This window comes from Gallus gallus, chromosome 10 (assembly GCF_016699485.2).
Source record: "Gallus gallus isolate bGalGal1 chromosome 10, bGalGal1.mat.broiler.GRCg7b, whole genome shotgun sequence".
Lineage (NCBI taxonomy): Eukaryota > Metazoa > Chordata > Aves > Galliformes > Phasianidae > Gallus > Gallus gallus.
The window spans coordinates 9,588,159-9,608,570 of NC_052541.1; the positions used below are offsets into that span (position 1 = coordinate 9,588,159).

The window sequence follows — 20,412 nt, forward strand, 5'->3', positions numbered from 1 at the left end:
AAAATCAATGCACAAGCAGGCAGGGAAATACTGAAATGCTGGTAGTCTGACAGGGGTCTACTTGCAAACGCATTTGATCAGTTTGGCTAAGTACCCTGAAGTAAGAAAGCTTATCTGATCCATCTAGATTTCTTGATGATGAAAACCTTGCAGAAAAACACAGAGGATTTCCGAGACTTCAAGATTCAGTCATTCAGAAAATACCATCAGAAGTGCTTATAATTTCATACTGCGTATTTTTTAACTGTCTGCAGACAAATAAAAAAAAACAAGAACACTGAACAATTCTCAGTGAGGAACCTTTTCTGAAATCCCATGTATTCTAGATCATGTCTAATGACAAGAATGAATTCTCTTCCTGCACTGATACAGCTGGTTGATCCCTGTTGAAAATGCTTGCTTACAGTTCCTCACTTCTATATGACAGACAAGAAAAAGATGTTAGGGAACAAATTTCAACCAGATGTAAACAGGTGAAATTTTACTGAGATGCATAGAATTCTACTCCAGAGGCTTTTGGAACCTTTTACAGATGCAAATGAAGTGACATTTCTGGTTGCACTTTACAAACGTTTTGTAAAAGAATTGGAATTGCTATGAAGCTTCATTATTACGGCAAAATATTTCATGCTGTGATAATCCAGCTCCCCACATTAAATGAAAGAATTGTAAAATAAATGCAAGACTTTTTCCTAATTGAATGGGGAAAAAATGCCTTTTCTTCCTAAGGGGTTTCTTGACTGTGGGAAGTTTCCTGATCTGTTTACCTCCTATGTTCACTGGCCAGTAAGTCCTTTGTTTGTGAATACAGGTGTGTTTTGGCATCCTGTCATTTTCCCTAGGCATATTTAGGCATTTCAACTTCCAATATTTACTGTGTTGTTTATGTAAAGGTTTTTCAAAATATGTTCTCTAGTGAATAAATAAGCATCATAGTGACCATGCACAAAGTGTACTCCCAGAGGAATTACTGATTCTAACTGTACTGTTTGTAGTGTAGGGAATTCTTTGCTGTCTCTGCTGTGTGACAAAACAGAATGAACTCTTTAACTGGTACAGAGCCTGGACTGCAGCAGGATAGAAAATAATGAGAAATATATTCATTCCCACATGGTATGCTCCTCTTCTCTCCACCATCATCCACCACACTGGTAAACAACAGCTTCTCCCTTTTGCTACACACCTTAGTGAGAATATATTTCTCAAAAGGAGCTGTGATTCAACTCGGCTTGTTATCAGCTAAAACAGTCTCCTCAAATAACTTTGAAACACTCAAAAAAAAATATCTGAATTTTATTTCCTTGAAATTGTGTTGCTGTTTGTGTCTCTGTGTATGTTTAATGGAAATAACTTAAAAATATTAACAATTTAATGATATTAAAGTGGAAGAATATGTTGGAGAGCAACACTAAAGCATCCAGAGTTATTGTTACATTTTCACTTTTCAAAGCAATGTTCAAGCCAGATTGCTAACATAAAGAGCTTACAAAAAATGACTCATCATGTTGTGTCCCAAAATATATGTAGTTAATATCTTCTGTAAATTTCCCAGATTGGATTCTTATGTGTACCTTTAAGTTAAAGAAGCACCTGAGCTACTTTTTGCTCCTCAAAACCAAAACAAAGCTCTTTTTGCAGTTCAGCCACCTCTCATCAGTGGATGTTTAAAGGGCTTTTGAAAGACTGAACAAAGCGCATGTGGCTAAGACGGAGCGCTTGTCAACTCCAGGGAGTAATCCAACAGTCACAAGCCAGAGTCAATCTGTTCCTTGCATGACGGCACAGATACAGCCGCAAGCAAAGGCCATTCAATTTACTGAGAAATGTGGAGTCAGCTATGACCAGTTTCAGGGAAATGTGATCCTTTGTGTTTGAGGTACCTGCTAGAAAGAACTTCTGCCATGGCCATATTTAATGCTCCAGATGGCATAGTTTCTCATGAAACAGTCTCGCTGCAAGCCTTTTACATTCATCTCACAACATATTGCTGCCTTATATGTTTCCTGCAGTAATGTTTTCTTCATCCAGCAAAATGGAGTTTTTAAATTATGCTGAAAGTATTGACAAAGAAAACATAGACAAATATTTCCTATGCTTAATTGCATACAAAAAAAGTGTTACTAAGAGCACATTGCAAGGATGGAAACTCCAGAGTTCAGACTTCCCAGAGCCTGGGTTGCTGGCTCTCTTTAATATCGTATACTTCCTCCTGAGGCACATACATTATCATTTACTGTAATACTTTTACCGCTCAGCCTCACTCAGTGCAGTAGCTGTGAATAGTTCAGTGCTTTATTCTATTCTCATGTCTCAGAAAGCATCCAGACACTACTTTGAAGATAGAATGGCCCTTTCTGTGATGCAAATAAAATTTCAGGCTAAATGATTAAAGTCTGTGAGAATTATGAGGGCTGCTCCTAAAGTAATACCTCCTGTTTTGTTATGTTGGCCCGCGACATCAGAAGCGGTTGTTGGTGGAATGGAAGAAGAGGTTGAACCTTCCCAAAATATTCTGTTATGTTTTGTTGCTGCGTGACAGATGGCAGCACAAGGGCAGGCTGGTAAAATGGCGTCTGACATGGAAGTGTGTATGAAACAAAGGTGTGGAATTGAATTCCTCCATGCAGGAAAAAGAAAAAAAAAAAAAAATGACAGTCATTGGCATTCATCAATACTTGTTCAGTGTTTATGGAGATCAAATAGTGGATGTGAGGACAGTGAGGTTGTGGGTGGTGTGTTTCAACAGCTCCATCACAGCAGCTGTGACACAGTGGGTCACCTCCGCTGGTGCAAATTCTTATGCGTGTGGCACTGATGCTCTTGTTCATTACCTCTGGCAAAAATGCATAGCTAATGGTGGTGACTGTGTTGGAAAATAGAATTTGCTCTAACAAATAGTGTTATCATGTTCTTTGTTCCTTTGCTGAATTTTCCACAGAAATAAATAGGAGGCATTACTTTCAGAATGACCTACGTAAATATTTGAAAATGAAGTGTTAAAATGGGAGACATATACACACTTAATAATAGGAGGCACTGCCTTTCCCAACTATGGAAAATTCTGCCATTGAAATATATGTAAAGGGTCTTTAAAAGCAGCCACCTATACCTGGGTCTTTTGCCCATTCCAGAGTAGGTCAGCATGGTTAACTGAGCAGCAACAGTGTTTAAGGACTGCAAAGAACTTTTATTTAGGAATTGCTCTGAATTAAACTTTAATACTCATATATACACGTAAAAATATCTACTTTCTAATTCCTAGAATACTTGATGAGACAAAAGCACATGTTTTCAAATGAAATATGGCAAGGAAAGTGGCTACTAAACAGAAGTAGCTGTCACACCTTCAAAAAGATAGAGGCAGACATTCTGTGCTGTGAATGCTCATTCAGTGAAATGAAAACACAAAGATAAGTACTGTGACGGTGGCATAAGTGAAGATGGCCTAAACATCATTAGTAATATGTAGAGAGAGATATGTAAAATTCCAAGTACAAATAGAAAATGCATGTTTCATACAAGGATACGTAAATGAATGGGAAGCTCTAGTGCTGTGAATGAGCCTGTCTGTGACTAGTCAGAGGAAGTTAATCCCCCAAATCCAGGGATATTGTAGTTTAAAAATAAGCCTTCCAAAGTCTTGCTGCTAATGGCATAGCCTAGACAGAGCACTTAGCTCTTCTGGCTCTTTGTGATAATTCACCTCCAGAGCAATATTATAGATCAGTCACTCTGAATCAATAATATTTGCATACACTTATGTGTAGTCCTTGCTAAGAAGGGTAAGCCAGAGCTAATCAAGCTAAAACATCATTTGTACGTTTGGCAGCTCCCTACTAACTTTCAGCAGTTCAGTACATTAAAGTATAAGGATCAAAAGAACTGATATAGTGAGGACAGCTGATTTTTAAATGGAACAACTATAAAAGTCAAGTGCCTCATGAAAGCATATGGGTTTCTACAAAACTAAGTGACAGATTTTGTTAATATGCAATAGCAGGCAATAAATTACCAACAACTAGCATATAGTTCTCAGATTTCTCTGGTTAACAGCATCTGAACACCTCCCATGTGTTTAAAAATCAAAATAATTCTTTTTCAGAACCTGTAGGAACAGCTTGATGGATATCTATTGTTTGTTTGTTTGTAAATTGGGCAACATCGGCTTCTTTGTAAATCAAGATTTCTTAGTCTCTGAAGAGATTATTTTTCAGATCAGCCTGATTTATTTTTCCACATTAAAGGTGCAAATCAGACATGAAGCTAGTTGGGGAAGCGCTCCTCGTGAGTCATGAGGCCTAGGAAGGACCCCCTTGCTTTATAAACTTCTTTCTGAGAGAGGAGTCTTAAGAATGACTAGGCCTAGTCTTAGTCCCAGATTTGATCAGTGGTTTATGTCTGAAGTATTATGTGCAGCCACTTAATAGAGTCAAAGTTTGACTGTCAGAACACTCTCAAGGCCTCTGACTGTGTGAGGTGAGGGATGTTCAGAACATAGCATTTGTCTTCCCAAAAGCCTGCTACCCATGATGAGCCCTGCTTTCCTGGAGGTGGCTGAACATCTGTCATGCCGATGGGCAGGAATGAATGGATTCCTTATTTTGCTTTGCATGAGTGTGCAGATTTTTTTTTACCTGTATCTCAACACGTGATTTCTCACACTTTTTACCTTCTGATTCTCTCTCCCATCCCACTGTGAAGGGAGTGAGCAATTGGCTGTGTTGCTTGCCGAGGGTAAACCACAACAGACAACACGATCAAAGGGATTTCCCAGGGCTGCTTTGTTCTTCTGCTCAAATGTCTAAATTGCCATCATCTATGCAAAAATAGTATCATGTTGTTAATGTATGATGCTGCCACTGATCGTACTGACAAATATTATTTCTTGAGGATCTCCATTCACTCTCCCTGCTAGCATTTCATCTCTACTTTAAACACAGACTGTAAGCTCCTTGGGGTAAGGACTATGTTTGAGAAGTGGTTAATGGAGTAGAGCACCCATCTGTGACTATTAACTACAAAAAAAAAATATATGATGTAGTAGCGCATATGATCATATTTTGGTGTGATTCTGGATAGGCAATCTAACATCACATGTATACTCCATCCAAACCTACCTGCCTCAGTAGTATTTACAGAATAATGCTTCAGCATTTACACACACACACAAAAATTACATTTTCATCATGTATGCATACAGCTTTTACTTATAAACCATGGACACAATAGCCATTTATAATAAATTATGCACATGCAGAGGTGGAGAGAAATCTGGTGGGAGAAGAAAATCTGCCTCTATTAGTATGTATAACAATTCTCTAACCATTTTCTGGTTTTCAGTATGGAGCACAATAATAGCAGTGATTACAAATCTCAAGAAAGCCCTTTTTCATTAGGAAAGAGAGACAAAACTCAGATCTTTTGCCAGCATTCACCACAATCTTCAACTAATCTGATCTGGGGAAAAATCCAAAATTAATACTGTCAAACTGAGCAGCAGATGTTGAAAAAGAATCAGGCACTGCAAGAAAATTGATGTGCCAATGAAAATTAGACAGACAGAAAATTCTCACTAAATAAAACTCAGCAGGTTATAGAGGTGCAAAACAACAACAACAACAACAAAACTTTAGATCACTTAGCCAGATCAGTTTTTGGCTGTTTCCCGTTTTTGCTAGTTATTTGTATATTTGTGTAGTAATAGGAAAAGTTATGTGTGATATTTGAGCTTTCTGTAAGATGTCTTTTCTGTATTCTGTATTCACTGAAGGAAGGTTCAGCCAGTTTGGCTTCACTTTACTTGAGAGATTGTCTACGTTGTCTTTTGGCTTATCAGCACTCATGTCTTCTCAGCATCTATTGTTTGCCTTTGTATCTGGGTGTAGACAAAAAGGCTTCAGTTTGTTGTTTGCAAGAATATGATGTAAATTTACATTCATCAGAGTAATGGGTTTCCATTTCCAGAGGCTAAGCCAATGAACAACTGAATTTAGAAGCAGACTTGTTTGCAGAATGGCTGCAGCATTAGTCTGTAAGTGATTATGCACTGTGTAGGCACTTTTAGGGTATAGAGTTTATGCTATCCCTACATTGTTCAGACAAGAGCCCAAATATTGGAATGGTGTCTGCAGATTTTGGGATTCTTTTGCCAGCTACAGCTGCTGAGCCTTTCATTTAAGTTGTCAAAACAGATGTGATTAGGTCAAACATTATTCAGCCAAAAGCTTCACAAACACAATCATTTGAAAACCAAAAAAAGACTAATCTGTGTCTTCTAACTCATCTCGTGTTTTCTCTCAGATAACAGCTGCTGCTTTAAGTTGCACAGCATTATTATTTTTGTTTCCCTGGTTTGACTCATTTCTCTTGGAAATAGATCTTTTAGCTTGTTTTTGGCAAACAGAATTTTGGCCCAATTGGATTTTTCTCTTGCTCTCATTCACTCACACATACTTTGCTTCCATCCCTGTTTTTCCAGCCTTTTAGCTTTTCTTTCCTCTGCCACACTTGCTACAAGCACTGAGGGCTTGTGCGCAAGCATTACGCAGTACCCCTGGGCTAACTGTTATGGTACCAATGCACTGACTCTGTTAACAAGTTAACAAATAATACCAAGGTAAGCAGATTACTGTTTTCAGGGATGTAAAAAAATGCTCAAAAATAAGAGTAAATGTTATTTCACTCTGTTTTCGTGTGTATGCCTGCGTTAAAACTGGAATTGTAGGTAATGTTACTGGCTTTGGACTGAAGAAATATGTATGTCCTTCCCAATTCTACTTTGCCTAGTTTTTCTTTGTAGAGTTCATCAGTGGTGAAGTGAGGATAACAGTTGTTTTTTTCCTGATTTATCTGTGTGGATGGCAACTCTGATGAAAGGAGCAGCACATACTTGGCTGCTTTGCTTCTCCTTTATCAGGACCGGTAGGCTGGGCTTGTGGATCTTGGGGCCAGGTGAGGAGCTCCTGCAGGCTGCACTAATGTTTGCTCAGAACACCAAGAGAAAGTAGAAATCATAAAACAGAAGCTAATGCCTGTGTTTAGAGTAACTGTACTCAATAGAACTCTAAGGAACAAGCAGAAACTGATCCAGAGCTCACAGGGGGTCAGACGAAGGGTCACAAGAATTATTCCTGATTCTCATCCCTCCCTCTGGCTCTGAGTAGAAGCATAGGTAAACACAGCAGGTTTCATTACATGGCTGATGTAGCTCAATTTGTCTCATGAAAACAACAACAACAAAATGAGTAACTGTATTTTGACTTTTAAAAACTGAATCCCATCTTTGTTCTCCAGAGGTTTGAATGCTGCAAAATTTTAGGTTCGTATTTTCTTAGGTTCTTATTCATTTATATGAGCCTGGATGTAAAAGCAAGCAACCTTGGAGCAGCTGTGAATACCCACAGTGGCACATAGTTCTATGTGGGTCATAGTGAATAGTCTTTGCCAGACAGTCAGGTTCTGAAATTACTGTCAGGATTGGAGGAGGTGGCAAGGTGAGAGGACGGTATCAATAAGTTCTCTATTCTCAGTATGACATTAATTGTTATTGGATACTTTTCTGAATTGATTGCAGCCTTGTGGAGCTGCTGGATAAGTTAATGGATTTGAGGGGTTAAGAGTAATACAAGGGCTGGCAGGGTGGGAGAGGTTTCTATGTATCCAACTTGATATAATGGTGATGTTTTTTTCCCACTATGAGATTCAGGCTACTGAATCCTGAACTGAAAAAAGCACAAATTTTGTTTAAAGTGTTGCTTTGTGTTAAGCACATACTTAACTATTTTCCCAAACTGGTACTTCTGTCAGGTTTTATTAGGACTCTTAGCACCCTGAATAAGATTGGAGTAAAGAAAGGAAGCAAAATTTCTCTGATGAATATGTCAGCTAAATGACTTTCTTTTTCCCTGAAGAAGGTTCTAATGTTGTTGGGGTTTTTTTGAGATCTGCAGAGGAATTGAAGTGATACATGAGCACTTAGCAATAAACATTTTTAATGGAGACCCCTATCCCCAGCTTAATTTCTGCCCTCAGTCATATCACATTAATCAATACTAGTGATGTTCCTAGTGGTTTCATTGCACTCTGTGAACATCTTTGCTGCTTGGAATTACAGAAATGTGTCTTGAGTGTATTTTGATACTCAGATTTAATAACAGGGGATCCAATATTGATTTTAAAGGGAAATTGTTTGTGTATGCATGCACACATCTGTCTTTTCATGTGCTCCAGTTTTCCTGTGCACCGAATAGTCATGGTTCAGTCCAGTACTGTGACTGCTACAATACTGAAAAATTGAACATCAGAAATAGCACAAACCATGATAATAGTAATTAGAGGAAAGTGGTTAACTGATTAATATGACCTTGCTTCACTGCAGATTTTATACAATTCCTCAGATGTCGTTCCTTTTTTCTGGGGCTACTCACACATGTGAAATTTGTACCAAGCATTTTTGGCAGTGTGAGTATTGACAAAATTTTAAGCTGTAACACTGTCTATCAAATGTTATTCTTCTATGTTTGGATGTGTACAGGTCTTAAATCTGGGCTTCCAAAATAAATATTAGTAGTTATTCACAATTCCTTTTCTGGGTGAAAAGTACCCTCATGCAAAACAGGTAAGTGTAGCTTTAAACAGGCAAATGACATCTGCGTACTTACAATGGACTTCCATTGGTAATAACTGCAGTTATTCAAGATTGCACAGCTGAAATTGATTTTTAGTGAATTTACTACTTCACACCACCAAGGAGATGTAGGTGCTATACAGACTCATTTCAATCTTTTTTTTTTTTTTTTTTTTTTGTAGGGCTAACACAGGCCTTTAGGACTCTGCTGAGAGTTCAGCCCCAAGGAATAGTATTTGAATGTTATTTTGCATTCATTACTTTCTTCCTACTGGCACATAGCTGAGCTAAAATACAAATGAAAATTAATTTAAAAAAAAACTAGAAGCAATTTCAGCATAATATTTAACTATTTTAAGAGGGTTGTTTTTTTTCTTTTCAAACCATGCATCCAACTGCAAATACAAGCCAAAGCACAGAGATGTTTACAAGTATGTCTACTTATTCATTACTTGTGGTTCAAGAAAAAACACGCTTCTGACATTCCCTGAAAATTCAGCCTAATTATTTCACAGGCTGATGAGTTGCACTATTCAAGGAAAGGTTAGGTGTTCTTGAGTTTAGAGGTAGCCACATTAGGAAGAAAATTAATGCGTCAGGTGAGCTTTAATTATTAATGGTTCATAAATTTCCAGACAGTAAACACACCCTTTATTTTTAAAGAGAACAGAGTATTCCTTGGCATATGGGTTCTGAAGTTTCTCACGTGTTCTTAAAGTAACTTTTCTTTAAACAACACGCTTTTATTGGAATGCTTTTATGTAGTCTTCCAAAATCCTGCTCATCAACACATACCAGGTCAACACACCCTTTGAAGAGGTCAGAAAATATCACTGCCTTTCTTCTCCCAGTCTGTGATGACATGGGAGCAGACACGGAGGACTGTACTGAAGCTGATGATCTTTCGCAGTGATACGGCCTTAGACCTTCTGCTTTCAATGGAGGTTAATAGAAACATTTTCCTGCAAATAACTTACTTTTTATGTGATTTTTTTGTTACTATTTAATAACAAAAACAGACATCTGAAAACCATGTCTACATAAATTACTACAGATTGTTCCTATGGAAAGTACTTAAAATAAAGCATGGATAACTATTTTTATAGTGTTATCATACATCTGTTAAACATACCTCCACTTACCAACCTTTCAGTGATTTTTCCCACCAGAAAGGACTGTAGCCATAACATACGTATCTCCATCATAAGTATGAAATATGTGTATTCAATTTTAAAACTATTTTAAAAACGATTGCACAATTAGTGCATAAGTTTCTGAAGTGTGTTGGAGTATGCATTATGTTACCACAAACAAAAGATTCATAAGTTGGCTATATTCAATATTCATAAAATTTTAAAAAATCTCATTAAACCTTAGTAGCTCTTCTACTTTGAAGATGGAATGTTGTCTTGACTAATATTTACATGTGTATCTTTGTACACAGACCAAGAAGATGAGATGAATTCATGGACTTTTGGATAATACACAGCTGAGACAGTCTACCATGGAAGCAACTCCTACCACTTTGGATAACACACACTGAGGAAGATATAGTCATTTTTGGTGTCCCAGGTAACATTTGTCCATTACTTGCTGCTGTTGTGTTAATGTCAGCTGACATTAACTGACTATAGAGAGAGCACTGACTATATTTGCCCATGCTGGTGGCCTCCAAGGAGAACCTAACATCACAGGAGGAATGAGTGCCACCCAGGAAAGACACAGCCAGCTTGTTGATGTGGCCCTGTGCCTGGGGACACAAGGCTCTCTGGAGGCTGATCTCACAGACTAACATTTTATTGTAAGCTGTGAAAATAGAGAAAATAAAGTCTTCTCCACAACTCCAGTGAATGGCAAAAGGACTAACATGTCGTTCACGCAAGTGGGTTTAAGGTTAGACATAGAGAAGCGTGTTCCAGCAATAAAGATAAATCATGAGAAGTGATTACCTGAGGATGTTGCAGAGAAGAGAACATCGGAGGTTTTTAGGTACACAAACTACTCACAGTTATGTCAATGAAGAGATAGATGATCCTGTGATTTGGCCTGGAGACTGGATTAAATCACTCTAAGGGTCTTTTGTGGTTTCTGTTCTGTGAGTTCTAGCTCAAGAAGGACAAGCTGTGTTATGCCATTTGGCATCAAGGGCACTTCTCTGCTCCCTTTTGTCTCCTTCTCTCCCAACTCCACTAAAGTGGCATTTGCCTAGTTGGACAGATGTGTTTATACACATACATGTAAGGGTGAAGAAGATTTGGAACTTCGTGTTGTAAAACATGACTCAAGGAAATTAAGAGGAGAGCAGTATGTGTAATGAGACTGATTGTCAGGAGATGAAGCAAATTAGTACTGCTTTGCTTGAAACTTGTGTCAGTGGAGCAGATCCAGAGAACAGTCACTGATCTGCTGCCAGCAGTGAAACAGTCCCCAGTTGGGGTCACCTCTTCTCTCCAGCCCCAGCTATGTGTAGAAAGGGTGACCCTCTCCAGGAGCAAGTGGAATCACACAGCATGTGCTTTCCCGCACGCCATCTGGGCTGGAGAAGTGCTAATCGGAGGCTGGCACATCAGCTGCCGACAACACATATAAGGGCATCAGCACAGACCTTCCTTCACCTCGTCAAATCATCCCTGCTCTGTGCTTGCTGCCAGCCCTCCTTCCTCACTCATGCAGTCTGTCACTCTTGAACCCTGCAGCAAGGGATGCTGTGGCATCAGAGGCGTTCCTGTTACATCCATGTAAATCATGGGCACAGTCTGTGTTCTGCAGAGATGTGGTAAAGGGTAACCTGCATGGTCCTGCTGGGTTACCAGGCAGGCCAGCGCAGCTCCAATGCAGGCCCTGCATGGCTCAACCACCCTTGTCAGGTACAGCGGCTTCAGGAGTGATTCCCAGGCCCTCAGGTGATATGTTTGAGCACAGTAAGCTGTGAGATGACACTTCTTTCAGAAGGAGAAACAAACGGCCCTGGCAGGTGAAACAGGCTCAGTGAGAGACTCAAAACCGACTTCAAGCACGCGTTCACCACACGCCTGGCCCGAGCTCTGCTCTGTTCAGGCTGGAGCCTTCCTCAGGCAGAGGCAGCCCTGGTGCTGAAGCACAGACCTGGCCCTGAGGGCGGGAAATGCGCTGCCTCCCACTGCAGAGGGCGCCTCAGCCACTGGCAGCTCCCCCCAGCCTGCAGGGGGCGGCTCGCCCTCTTCCAGAAGGTTCTCGTCACCCCATGGGCTTCCCCAGAATGAAGGGATGACTGTCATCACTGCATGCCTATAGCACAGGAAAGGGAGGTGACCCAGGGGTCCTGAAGGCAGCATTTGTGTGGCCACGTAACAATGCCTAACACAAACAACTGAGGTGTTTTAATGGTGAGAAGGGAGATTTGGGCCAAGGACACAGTTAAACCTCAGGAGTGGGAGTTTCAGGGAATGTTAGAAAGACTGAATCTTCAGCTACTTTAACTGTGTCCATTCATCCCCACACTGCTCTGCTGCAGCTTTGGCAGTGTCTGTTGTGACCAAATGCCATGGAATCAGATGTCCTTGCAGCCTTTCCATGCCAGCACCCAGCACCCTCAATGTCTCATAAGGCCCCAATGCCTCTAAAAATCCAGGTGCTGATGCAAACTGCTGCTAGAAAGCAAGTCAGATTCTGCTTACATTGGCATCATCCACTGAAGGACATCAGGGAAACTCAAAGTCTAGAAAGGTAAAATTCAGGTTATTAACCTACAGATTATGTTTCTTAGGATGAAGAGAAGCCGTGAATTACAACTAATTCACTTCTTTTGCAGCTATACCCATGTCAATATAAGTGCCAGCAGGCCACCAGTATGAAAACCTACCCCAGTGAGGCCAGGCTGGGGTGTCTCAGGAATTCATGCAAATTAAAATAATTTAATTCCCAGTGTGACTTTATTATATTGTATTCATTCTTTGTGTTATGCATCTTTTACTTTTCCTAGCAAGTCTCGTACATTATGTGGTGTAAACAATTTGGCTTGCTATAATCTGAACTTATAGCTACACTGTACCTATTTATACATGGCTTTTGTCCCTGATCTTATTTCCTCATGCCAGGGGAAGTAGTAGGTGTCACGTTGATTAACAGTTGTTTTTATAAATCTCTCTTTTTCTTAAATCCCACAGCATGCAATGCCTATAACTGTGATGCCAATATTCTTCTTCAGGTTTCTTGGTAGCAAAATCTAAGAATTTCTTTTTTCTTGATGAGTAGTAACATCACAGACTATTGAATATTGGAGACATCAAACTCTACGTTGCAGGTTAAATTCACAGAACAGTTTAGACCAGAAATTGATTTGTGTATGGAAAAGCTGAAATGTCTTAAAACAGATATTTGAGGTTTTGAGGGTTTTGTTTTTGTTGAAAAAAATTGACACAATTAAGTCTAGGCAAAGCCTTAAATCACTGTAGAATACTAAAGGAATGGTTTGTGTGGACCACAAAAGATTCTTCCATCCACTCTCCTTTCCAAAATAAAATATCAGTTTGATTGGACCACATTTTGGTGAGAAGGGTGTGTTTGTTGCTCATGTTTCCCAGGTCTTGTGGCTGGAGAGAGGAAGGGAGGTTTGTGTCACTCGTGTACATACTTAGTCTGCAAGTATCCAGAATTGTATTATCCAGAGACAGTTGGCCTTATGCCATCTCTCTGCCACAGCAATTCCCCTTGCTTTTCTAGCTATTTTTCCAACCCAGCGAGTAGCTTTTCTTTCATGTGTATTACTATTGTCACTTTAATTTTGGTCAACATATTTATCAGTATAACACACCTGTCTTAATGTCTGATGCATTTTATAAGTCTATAAATACTCTATTGCAAGAAGTACTGTACTGGTTGGCAGCAGCTTTGTATGTTTGAAGGCATATACATGAGAGAAAAATCAGGATAAGATGAAACTAATACTGTTAAATTGATCAGTGTTGTAGACTCTCCTTGTAAAGACCCGTAGTAGGGTAATGTAGCTGCAATCCATTAGAGTCCAGCTGTACTACTGTTACACTGAAGTAGTTAGTTACACTGATTGTAGTTAGTGGAGTGGTGTTGCTGTTTTCTGGCAAAAGGATCTGGTTTTCTTTTTGCCATCATTTGCTTTAGTGAACTGAGTAAATGTGTTGTTTTTTTCAATGTCAGTAAAAAGATCACTTTCTCTCAGTTGATCATTGTCTACTCTGATTGAATGATCCTGCTCCAACTTTTAAGCTTTTCTTGTTAGACTTTTAAGATTTTACCTTGTTCTCAGTGGAAAAAAAAAAAAGTCACTGGTACATGTGAAATATGTATGAGTGCATGTAAAACAAAATACTTGTTTTGCTGCCAGCAGCAAACAAGAGGTGCTGCTGCTGCCTTTGACTTCCTAGTCCAGATGTGTGTGGTCCATACATAGCCTAGTAAAGAGCTGCCTTCAGATCAAGACATAACTTGCAGACAAGACCACAGTTCTGTTCTATACATGGAGAGATACTTTGGCTTGGAATTCAGTTGCCTAAACCTGGCCTTTAGCCACATGAAGTAGCTTGGCCTCCAACTTTTATCCCAGGAATGTATTGATTTTCCCTGGGTCTCATGCCACATCTGCTAGCTGCATCCAGATGTTTTGAATACTCCAGGACATTTATATGACATTTTCTTAGAAGTGGATTTCCATTCTGTTTGTGCTTTGTGATTTTTGAGGGAAAACATGCCTACATAAATTGAGTAATAAATATTGTTTTTGCAGATTTTGCTACAATGTCCCCTCACCTACCTCTGTAATATTTCTGTCATCATAAGTGCCTATAATTCTGGTTGCTCCTGACTTCAAAGCCCATGGTGCTCCACAGCCCCTCCCTATATCTTTTCTCACTCCCCTGGCATTCTGTTCAGGGAAATGTGCTGTGGGATGCTCTGTGATCTAAATCTGGTAGCACAGAGGAAGAGTTTGGCAGGGTCAGTCCTCCTCCATGCCTTACTGAGCAAATAGGCTACTAGAGAAGATCAAACAAGATACTTGCAGAGACTGTAACTTATCAGGTAAATTTACATCTATCAGGAAGTAGCCAGAGGCAAGTCTGGAATTTGTAGCTTTACTCCTGGGAAAAGAGCACAGTGTAAAATTTCCTAATACTAAAATAAGTTGTTAAATCCCCTAGTCCCCAAAAAGGAACTCTGGCTTTAAAAAGCTATCTAAAGGTGGCATTCCTTACTGGAGGGTCTAACACTGATAGAATTTGAATAATTAACAGCACTGATATATTTACTCAAAATGTGCTAACTGTACCTTTAAATTTGGCAGAGAAACAGCTGCAGTCCTCAGAGGGTTGTTATGAGGATGGTTTCAACACTGCTGCCTCTTTTTGGTAAGACGTTTTATTTCTTGCTGTGAAATTGTTTATGTTCAGGGCAAAAGTTGGTCTGTTCTCATGTGATAATCCCACAAAGACTTGGCATAGAAGGAAGCAACAATGGAATGAGTTATAATTGTTTGTGTTGCTTTCTGAAGGATATAAATAAGCATATATTGCTATTGTGTGTTTCAAGAATAGTGTTGTAAAGCAGTCTTCGCTACAGCTATTATTTTGAATCTCTTCTAGAAAATGCCAACTGTATACATTGCCTTTTAATCCTGTGCTTCTTCAGTAGTGGACCTCAAATTGATCTGATGACTAGAAAGTGGATTTAATGTCTGATTTGAAGCAGCTGTTTGTTTGACTCTGAACGGAGCAGTAATGATTAAGGGTTGTTATCAGTTGACTGTCAAATGGTTTAAGTGACTTGAGATTTTTGGATTACCGGTAGATTTTTGTGTGGACTCCTTGGCACGTAATGGTTGACATCCTTACTGGCCTTCTCTGGCCAGTTTGACATGCCATGCACCTCTTAGCTCACATGTGAGGTATATTGGCAAAGTGTGCGTGTGGGTATCTGTGTTTTAACATGGCTTGTATTTTTTCTGTTGTTTCCATGCATGATGTCTTTTAGCAACATCAAAGTATCCTTTGCAAAGATTCTATTCTTATGTTTACAAACTAATGAAGAAGCTCTACTTCTAGAGTTGTTCTAGAAGTGTTATTAACCGAAATGTGTAAATAAGGAAGCAATCTGAAGAACAAGAAGCTCAGTTGATGGTAGTTTAATTGAAAGCACTGCTTAAACAAAAGGAAGGGGGCACAGCTAACAAAATGGAAAAGGGAAAATCGGTAGAAAAGTAACAGTAGTTGTAAGCTGCTGTGAAACAACACAGACTAAAGAAAATTGTGTTTATGTTTTGGGTTTTGTTTTTGTTGCTAGTTTATTGTTTTTATAATGAATCACACAGAAATGTAAGAGAAACCAGCAGCAAAGACCTGCAGTGAGATACTGTGTAGATTTGTAACGCAGTGCAAATGCACACAAGTGTTAAAATACATTGTCCTATTTTGATTAGAGACTCATGGCTACAACCTGGCTTATCTCCTTACATCTCATACCAAGCATGTAAGTCTGCAGAGCATAAAACTGGCTGTACATTTTGCTTGAGCACACTTGCAATCCATCTTGTAAAAAAAAAAAAAAAAAAAAAAAAAAAAAAAAAAAAAAAAACCCACAAAAAAACACACCAACCCTCGCAGCCATGGGAATAGTCACAGCCTTGTTAATTTTCAGAAGTCCCCAGTGGGACATCATTTTCTTTTATCTTTTCACAGATAGCCCGTAGAATCTTATGCATCTTGTGCTGGTTTGGTATTGAGTGGGCTATAGTTATGTATTATTTAACACTTTGGCCAAGCCTTGGTTTCATGAACAATTCATCTTCTGCTGTGTGCATCTGCTCTAGTGAGTAATGAAGGCGACCAGCCTACGATTGTGAAGTGCCCCGGGTTCTCTCTCTTACCTAATTCTGCTTAACGGCATTTTGAGCTAATTTTTCTCCTGCCTTTCCTTTGAGATAATTCTTTTCTCAGATGCTGAATAATGTCTTCATCTTACGTATTGCCATGACAGTGTCCATAGGGAAGCTACAAAGCTCGCTAATGCTGTCACACCCTGTATTTACTGTTAGAAATCCTGGTAATGCAAAGTGCCTGGGGTCAAAGGGGCTACAGATTTTAGTTTATATTTACAGGGATCCTACTAGCTCTTCTGATTTATTGGTTTTTGTGATCAGTTGGATAAATGAAGATATTCTGGAACCATACATGAAATACTAATCTTTTCAGCTTCGTCATGAACCTTTGCTAAGTGCTAGGACATTATATAATAGTCTGTTGTTCAGCTATTCCTCAGTTTTCAGAGGAAAAAATAATGTTTCAAAATTAACTTCCTTAGGCTCTGTTTTTATGGAATATGAGCAGTATATTTGCCTAACCTCCGCAGCTCAGAATTTTCAGAGGGTTAGTCAAGGTAAAATTGACAATGTCTATATAAAATGATGACTATGCTGAGTATTTCTTAACTTGCCAGGAATGGTGATGACGTGGGGCTTTTTAAAAGCGTGTGTGTGTTTGTTTTTGTTGTTGTGCTTGAGCAAAGGCTCAAGCTTTTGTTGAGGTTTTTTGCCTACCTTTTTTGATAGACTTCCTGCATTGCCTGTCCAAATATATTTGCTGCTGTGTGAGAGATTTCTGTTATATTATTCTATAAGTTTCTCTCCTTCCAGAATGAAATATCAAGCTGAGGCTAAACTGTAAAAATAATGTGTAAACCCAATTAGGTTAGATTTCAACTGGGGCTTATTGGTTAAACTGTAGGAGAGACATGTTCAGTTTGTACTCTCTGGACAGAGTGTGTACATCTCACTTAAAATGGATGAAAGTATATTGATTTGTGCACATTGAGAACAGGGCCCTTGCTTTAGCTCAGCAGCTTCATGGGTCTTGAGTTGGACAGACTTCTCTGTATGAATTAACTGCAGTAAGAAGAGGGGGGGAAAGGGAGTTCATCCTAATGTTAGTATTTGTCAGTGTCTCTTTGCAGAGTACTAAAATGACAAGGATTGGTTCAGTGACCATCTTGTATGGTATGTTGACACTGAAAAGCATAACACTGCCACTGCATACTTCTGCTTTCCGTTCCTTGTTTCTGTATCAGCACAGCACGCATGTACTCATGCACACGACATACAATTTGTGCCATTAATGAAACCGCAGGAAAATGACTCAGGTGTGGCTTAGAAGGAGGTGAAAATGCATGCATCCATACAAGTGTGTGTTAGGAAGATGGGATTTGCAATATTTTTGTTTTATAAGTAAACTTTTACTCTTTTTTTTTTTTTTTTTTACTGAACAGTTAAGAAAATAAAAAAATGAATCGCCTAACACCATGTGAGGTGATGTTCAGAGCAGCATAGGCTGTTCTAATGGCTGATTTTAATAATAAAAGACAACAGGGGACTAAAAGGTGTGGTGTGGTAAGCTGAGAAACACATTCCTTTCCCCAGAGGGTGTACTTAGCTTTGTGCCTTTGATCACTTGAGAAGTACCATCAGAGTGCAAAATGGCAGGCACTAGGGAACATTACGGCAATTATAAGGTGATCGTTTTTAAAAAATCAAAAGAAGTTTGAACTTATTTGGGAGCTTTTTCCCATTCAAGTCTGCTTGCATCTGAACGGTAAGATGCTGTATTAGATAAAATATGCACACTTCAGTGGGACTGTTCTTCAGATATTGACTCCGAAGTTAGCTCTGGTGCTGAACAATCTGTACAGAACAGGCTAATATTTACAAGTTCAGTAAATCTAATCTGTGTACACACAGATCTTTTTTCTGTGCAGATCAAGGGAGGTGATCCCACCCCTCTATTTTGTGCTGGTGAGACCTCATCTGGAGAACTGTGTCCCCATGTGGGACACATGTCAGTACAGGACAGACATAGCCCTGTTGGACCATGTCCACAGGAGGGCCACAAAAACAATCCAAGGGGTGGAACACCTCTCCTGCAAGGACAGGCGAAAGGAGCTGGGGCTGTTCAGCCTGCATAAGAGAGGCCTCTGGGAGACCTGAGAACAGCATCTCAGTATCTAAAGGGGAGCTAAAAGAAGAAAGGGGACAGATCCTTTAGCAGGGTCTGCTGTGACAGGACAAGAGGAAATGGTTTCAGACTAGAAGAGGGAAGATTTAGATTAGATATAAGAAAAATATTCTTTATGATAAAGGTGGTGAGGCACTGGCAGAGGTTGCCCAAAGATGTGGCGGATGCCCCTTCCTGAAGATATTCAAGATCAAGCTGGATGGGGCTCTCAGTACCTGATGGAGCCATAGGTGTCTGTTCATTGCAGGGGAATTCAGCTTGATGGCCCTTAAAGTCCCTTCCAACTAAACGATTCTGATTCTTTGTGTGTCTTGGGTTGTGAATGTCTCGTAATCATTTATTCATGTATTTATGATATGATGTATCATGTATTTATGATATCCACAACTTTTGAATTCTTTCATTTTAAACATGAACTGGCTGAGATCCACAGAGATCTTTAAATGCCGGGCTTCTATTTTAGTGTCTAACTTACCACATGTTTCAATAGGGAATTAATTGGCTCCACATCTTTATGGACCTGGTACTGAATGATTTGCCCAGAGAGACACAGGAAAATATAGTAAGCTATTTCTCCAAGCTGTTATCTCCTAACTGAAGGACTGGATCACACTTCAGCACTCAAAGTATTATAACAAGCATTAATTCATTAATGTTTTTGAAAGATCTTGTAAACCTCTTAGGAGCAGAGCTTTGCAAGTGGTAAATGCTATTTTATTCCTAAACTTCTGAAACTTTCTGTACTTTGATCTTTGTAATTATTAAAAAAAAAAAAAAAAAAAAAAAAATAGTGACCAAGGATGTAATAGAAGGCAAAGCTGAACATTTGCAATCTCAAGATTTCATTGTAGTTAGAGGAAGGATTGAGACAGTAGTAAAATGTAAAATCTTTCACAAGCAGTCTGAGACACATGATAGCAGTGAAACTGAACTGCGACAAAAGACAGAAAAGATGTGCTGCAATGTTATCCACACAAATAAACCAGGTTATTTAAATCTAAATCATTTTCTTGTGAATTCACTTTCTCCAAAGAAACTTCTAATGGCAATGAGATCCAAGACCAAAGCAGCCTGATATGTTTTCTGGATCGACTGAGGGAAACCAAATTTTACCATTTGCCACTTCTACATTTGAATAGTTCAAAGGAAAAAAGGGTATGGGTTTGGACCTGCTATACTTGGATCACCAGAAGGAGGCAAAATATAGGAGACAGTGGGAAAAGCATGTGAAATCAGAGGCTATAGGAAAATAGGAACCAATAACAAAAATAAATACAGTCCTTGAAAACCAAAAAGGGCATAATCTTGAGTCTAGAGGAAGTAACAGGTTGCTTTTCTTCAGTGTTTCCTACTCTTAAATAGTTTGCTATAACTTCAGCTTTGGAAACTGTTTCTGCTTTCAGGATGCCTTCTCTAACATGAGTCTATAATAGCAGTACCAGTCCAGCATGTAGTGAGCTGATGCTCTTTCTGAGCTATAATGTGAAGAATTCATGGGAAAAAATCATAAGTGAAATTGACACTGTCTTGATTCTTTAAATATATTCTTTCTTTAAATCTAATGTGCTATTCTTCAGTACATGAACTAGGTGAGGATTTCTCATTTGGAGTACATCAATACTGTCTGTCTGCTTTCACGCAGAAATGCTAATTTGCAGTATCTGCAAATAGGGACTTCACTGTGCAGAGGTGAAATTATGGGATGAAATTCAACCCTGGAGTGATATTTTTCAGCACTACATTCTCAGAGCTGTCAAAAGAGTGAACAGTCATAGA

At 39.1% G+C, this 20,412-nt stretch overlaps 1 protein-coding gene across 2 annotated transcripts in view; it reads left to right on the forward strand.

Moving 5' to 3' along the window:
* The window catches only part of SEMA6D (semaphorin 6D), a 604,413-nt gene that overhangs the window by 249,397 nt on the left and 334,604 nt on the right, over positions 1-20,412 (forward strand). Inside the window, exons 7-8 of one of the 2 annotated variants that reach the window (XM_046899132.1) lie at positions 10,071-10,198; positions 14,922-14,985. The gene's annotated coding sequence lies outside the window, so the exon portion shown is untranslated. Of the gene's footprint in view, positions 1-10,070; positions 10,199-11,804; positions 12,332-14,921; positions 14,986-20,412 lie in introns of those variants that run through there. The other variant, XM_040706508.1, reaches the window with a different exon arrangement.